Source organism: Mastigoproctus giganteus, chromosome 4, assembly GCF_048544385.1.
Source record: "Mastigoproctus giganteus isolate SK-2022 chromosome 4, ASM4854438v1, whole genome shotgun sequence".
Lineage (NCBI taxonomy): Eukaryota > Metazoa > Arthropoda > Arachnida > Uropygi > Thelyphonidae > Mastigoproctus > Mastigoproctus giganteus.
Genome location: NC_143578.1, coordinates 137,892,335 through 137,898,334, shown reverse-complemented (window position 1 = coordinate 137,898,334; position 6,000 = coordinate 137,892,335).

Genomic DNA, 6,000 nt, shown 5'->3' with positions numbered 1-6,000 from the left:
CTTGTTCGTGGCCCTAAAACTACTCCCCAGGATTGAGAGTTGTAGATAGTGAACACGGGTGTTCCCAGACAGCTTTTTACGCTGCCCGATCATTGCAGTGTAAGCATTGCTCCCCTCCCTGTATCGGTTCCTTAGGTATTCGACTTCATCTTCGGCTCAGGACCGCCTTGCTCCCTGAAAGCTGTGCTTTCTCCGGTTGACCTCACTTCTTAGGGTCTATAATTCTCAGTACCCCCAACCGGAACAGGATTTTTTTGGTTGATAGCAGTATTGGCAGTTGCGACAACAATGCTGTAAATTTCAGACGCACGTGACTTTACGTTGGTGGGAATCCAAGTCGATGTTGGCTATGGTGTCAGTTCGGAGAGCATCATCAGCTGCTGACAAGGAATCCCTGAACAGTGGCCAGTTCTTGAAAGTAGTTTCAGGGTGCCGCGGTGCACAGTTTGGGAACCGCTGATCTCTTCTATTTCCGCTCGTAATCTACAACTGGATCTGACAAGTGACCAGAAACAGGAAAAAGACGAATCTCAGATCACTTGCAGCACCTCTGGCAGGAATATTCAACCCACAAAGGAGAAATAACAAAGAAGTTCTTTCCCTCAGTCAGCTTCTCCTTTCCCAAGTCTCCTCCCTGGTACTCATTTGGATTATAAGCAACCTTTTTGTTAACAGGATACGGATCATTCTAGCAAAATCTCAACTCTATGGGTATCGAACCACATCCCTTTTGCCATTGTGGAGATGAGGAGTTCTGGGCCCACGTTATGTATGAGTGTCCCACCTATGAAAACCACCAGTTACATCTGTTTACAGTAATCTGAGGAACTCCCAGCAATCAGGAGCAAGATCTACTAAATGATGGAGATAAATATATTGCGTTCACTCGATTTGCCCAGGCTGTCTTCACCACAAGGTGTCCCAAGCTCACCGCTGCTAGGACAGTCCAGAACACTCCCCACTTCCTGCTAGGATTAATGTAAATTTGTGCTACAGACACAATACTGCAAACCCTTTATGGGTAGGATTCATGCTGGCACCTAATTAGGGTATGGGATCACTGCTGGCACTCAACTTGTGCTAGATCAATACACAGGATCACCTGCTCCTGTGACTTTTAATCCCCTTCCCTACCTCTACTTTGCCTAAATCCATGGTAGCCTGTCTTCACTATTAGTCCAACTTTCTTTCACCCCACAGTCTGATCTCTTCCTCTCATATTCCCTGTGAGCGCTCTTAAACAAAAAAAAAATTTTTTTTTTTTAGCGGCCTCTGTCAGGAAGTTCAAGCGACCCTGGCAGAGTATGATGGGCAGCCCGGCTGAGCTCCCAGTGGTGGTGGCAGACAACGTAGGGTACCATTAGGGCCCCTGCGGCCAAGATGCCAGAGAAACAACAGAATCCAACACAATACTATACACATACAAGATGTCACACACCTTTCTGGCATTTACAGTCCTGTATACTTCACAAGAGTACAGATGGTGCAGTTGTGGGAGATCACAGGTGGTGCCTTACCCTAAACACTATGCCACTATGTCCTCTAAAAATAAAAATGTGTCCAAAGCCACCAACCTGGTTCCATCCCAGACTATTCACAACTTACCTACTGACTGGCCAAAGATCATTAAACACAAAATTAGCCAACTTAGGGTTCATCGCAGACCCACACTGCACATGTGGGGAGGCAGAGACCTGGCATCACATTGTTTGATTGTACCCATTATGTGGACCTTCGCTGCCTGTTAGTGACAACAATCACTTACTTCCTGCGGAATCTGGAATCACATCTCAACTCGCCAGAAGACTATAAGGCTTTTACTAAGTTTTCACAGGAGCTTTTTCCCCGACGCAGGACATTGATTGCAATCTGCAGTGAGCACTAGCATGGACCTTTTAAATGCACACTATGGAACTGACTATATGACTATACTCTAAACTGACAAACCATTTGGATGAACTGACCTAGCATAATTGCTCAACAAAATAATGCCTCCAATGAGAGACAGGGAATTGAAACCACTGGACTTAGAATTGCATCCTGAGAATAACAACACCTACCAGATAAGGCAAGGAAGACCCAAGAAACACCCGAGGCAAAATAACACTAAATGCCAGCCTCCTGGATATACTTCTTGTCTGGAATAATGGATCCATTACTTGGGCAGGGAGGAAGGGGAAGGTTTTCTGTGTCCTCCCTGCTCCCCCCCTTTTCTCTTGGTGAGGCTTGTCTCCACTGGCCAGTTTGAGGTTGTCTTCCCTATCATTCCATGTTTTTACCTGTTCCCCCCTCCTTCAGGGGCGCCTCCGTAGCCAGGTGGGAAGGAGCAGCACTGCATAGCACACGCTTCTTGATTAGACCGGGGTTCGAGCCCGTCACCACCAAATACGGAAAGGTCAGGGAATGACCACCGCATATCCCGGAGCAATATGGCCTTAGTTGCTAATGCTCCTAAAAACCAAATAAACAAACAAACAAACCCTCCTTCAGGCTCTACCCCTAGTCTAAGTTGTCACATTTTTTAAACTTTTTTTTCTTTTATTTTTATTAATTATTATTTTTTTTATACCGAAGATTTCAGAAAATCTTCGGTATAAAAAAACCTAATTTCCGAAGATTTTCTGAAATCTTCGGAAATTAGGTGAAATCAGGGCCTGCCAGAGTACTTAAGTGATCTCTCTACTGCCTGACCTGTATCCTTTGGGCAAAGTGTGGGCAATGGTGGGGGGGGGGTCCCACTAGCGCCTCAAAGGCTAAATGGTCAGAAAAAGAACATAACACGATACCGCACAACGCCAATACACACACATTACACTTTTTAAATCTCTGGCCTTCACAGCAGTGTTGAATCCAGGGGGGGGGTAGGTTTCACCCCGGGGGGAATAAAATTCCCCCTGGTAAAAATAGTAATTTTTATTTTATAAAACACGAATTCAATAAATTTATGTCAAATAAACACAACACGAAAAATCACGTCAACTAATATAGTACTTTTTAGGTGATACACGGCGAAATTAAATCACTAAAATTCAAAAGACACCAAATTTTCAAATAATTAAATGGGCATTATTTCTGGTTGCACAAATTGTAACGAAAAGCCACTATTTCAAGTGCCCCCATTTTCGTTTTTTGGTTTTTAGGTTTCCCTTATTTTTACACGAACCATCTCGTGATAGTGTTTCACACAAATGGTCTACTTGTGAATAATTCATTGTTTGTATATCGGAAACAAGATTGCAGGCCGCGAATAGGTTCGTCTGAATTAGTTCCTGACAAATGCTATTGTAATTGTAATTATAAAGTGACCCGCGGGTTTCAGGGGAGTCTGCAGCCATTAACTCAATCGCCAGCAGTTTCGCTTTATGGTTTTATCGTCAGCACATTCCCTTTATTTGTTTTTTTTTTTTTTTTTTGCACAGCAAGGGTATAATTGTGGCTAATTCTTCCTTTGTATAACACAAACAAGACGGTTTCGTCGCAGCCCATAAACAATACATTTTATATCCTTTTTTACACGAACCATCTCGTGATAGTGTTTCACACAAACGGTCTACTTGTATAATACATATTGAGTATTACAGCTCTGATTCATACTATCTAATTAATTTTTAAACACTTATATTGATTATTTCATTCACTTCCTGTCTCTCCAGTAGTAAACAATCGATACACACAATTATGGGAGATTTTTTGAATGGCTTGGTGCAAAATTACATTAAGTCTACACTAATGTACTCCGCCCAAAGTTACCATATTTTTTTTCTAAAATATTGCCTTCAAAACAACATCGTTCCGAAGTTTGCCGGCGTGAATTTAAATCAAAAAATTTCAGGCATGAAACAACTAACACTGGCGACATCGCGTAATATTGTTAAGATTGCCTTAAAATCTCGATATTCGAATAAACAAAAATACCTTTCCCAGGTTAGGAAGCTTCGCGATAAATTAAAAAATTATCTAAGAAAGGAAAATCGTTTTGAATATTTTCGTTAGATTCTCTTAATTGCGTTAATTTGATTTTTAATTGTTTTAAATTGATTTGAATTGTGTTAAATTGATTATTTAATTATTTATATTTTACTCTAATGTACCGGTAAGTTGTCGATTTTTTTCGGTTTTTCCGTTTTAATTTCTGGAGGGTATCATACGGAAGTGTTCTACGTACTATATAGAGGTAAACTCCTCTTATTATTTTCTGATATCCTTTTTATTATATATGCATCAGGGGCGGCTCGTTGGAACTGCAGCACCCCAAGCTTTTTAAATCTAAATATAGTCAACTGAGTTATATGTAATTTTGGGAAGAACAATGCAACGCAATGAATATTTTAACAGGTCCCGCATACAGTATACTCATCCTTTATTTCCAATAATCATTCTTGATTAGACCGGGGTTCGAGCCCGTCACCACCAAATACGGAGGATGCGGAAAGGTCAGGGAATGACCACCGCATATCCCGGAGCAATATGGCCTTAGTTGCTAATGCTCCTAAAAACCAAATAACAAACAAACAACAAACATCCAATAATCATTTCAATAATAAACGAATAAAAACACCAGATCGTTTTCAACTTTGAATTTTAACCGTAGGTGGAACTGTGCGCTACGCAGTCACATTTAGGCCCCAGTGGTTGAGTCAATATTTAGTTGGCAGGTTCCCAATACATGTACGCAATTTTAGAGGAATAAAACGAGTCAAAGGAACTTCGAGTGAGCAGTGCCGATCTAAACAGTGCAGCAAACTTGAATGAAAAAGTTATTAATCTATTTTCAACAAATAAAAAAGGGAAAAATGGATTTTATTTTTAAATTTCGAGATTACCCAAGTCTGTTAATGGTAAGTGTCCAGTTAATGTTTTCTAGTATTGCTCTTATATATATTATTTCTCCCTGATTGGGCGTTCCACCTCTTGACAGGTATTGCTACCAAAAGTACACATGGTGGTTGTTGTTACGCCTGGTGTTACTGTTGGTCGAGAAACTCTCTGACTATCCTACAGGTGTTCAGGATTGCGACTTTCTGAAGTTCCTTGTAGGTGTTCACTGGGAGACCTATTCCTGCTAGGCTGTTATGTAGGGTCTTTGGTATCATACCTGTAGTTGACACGATGGTCAGGCAGGATGGTCGTTACTTGTTACATATGCCACATCTCTTTGAGCTCCTGTCTTAGGTTAGTATCTTTCCTGATTTTTTCCCCATGGGTGTGCCAGTGTTGGGGACCGCTATGTCAATTAGACAGGTAGCCTTTTTCTTCTTGTTCACAAGGGTTATGTCCGGCCTGTTGTAGTACAGAGTGTCGGTTGGGTCTGTAGATACAAGAAATCCGTTCCCTTCTTTCCCATCATCTCAGAGATTGCTGTAGAAGCCTCTTTAGTCCTCATCTAAGATTCGGTTGTTTATTTTCCTCTGGGAGCTCTCTTTCTATCGGCGTAGTCTCTTGCTGAGTGCAAGTAGGTTCTGCTTCAATGTGTCCAAGGACTCCCCTATTCTCTCATTCTTTGTCTCATGTTTCCTGTGGACGCTGTCTCTTTTGAGGATGCTCTCCACTTTTTCCAATCAATTTCTTTCTTCTATTACCCCGTTGGTACTGGGTTAATTGGCCTATCTTGATTCTTAATTTTTCTATCTTATGCTGAAGTCTTCTTTCCCAAGCTGGTGGTTCCTTCTGGTTGTGGTCCCTCGCTCCTTTTCCATTAATCCTCATGGCTGCTATCGCAGCACAAAACACGGCTGTGTCGATGGCCTCCAGTTTTGCACCATTGCAGTCGAGGTAATGCGGTATTATGTGCCGATTCAGGTGGTCTATGATTCTCCACAAGGTTCTATTCGGCCTCTGCTTCGGCATCACGTGAGTCTTTGTGGGGTCCAGTCCTTCGAATTTTGTTAGGGCCTTCTTCCACTCGTCCTCTATTCTGGATATCATGATCTCGTCTGCTTCCACTTCAGCTGCTGTGGGTTGTATTTCTTCTTGCTCTTTCTCCTCTGAATCGGTGGTGGC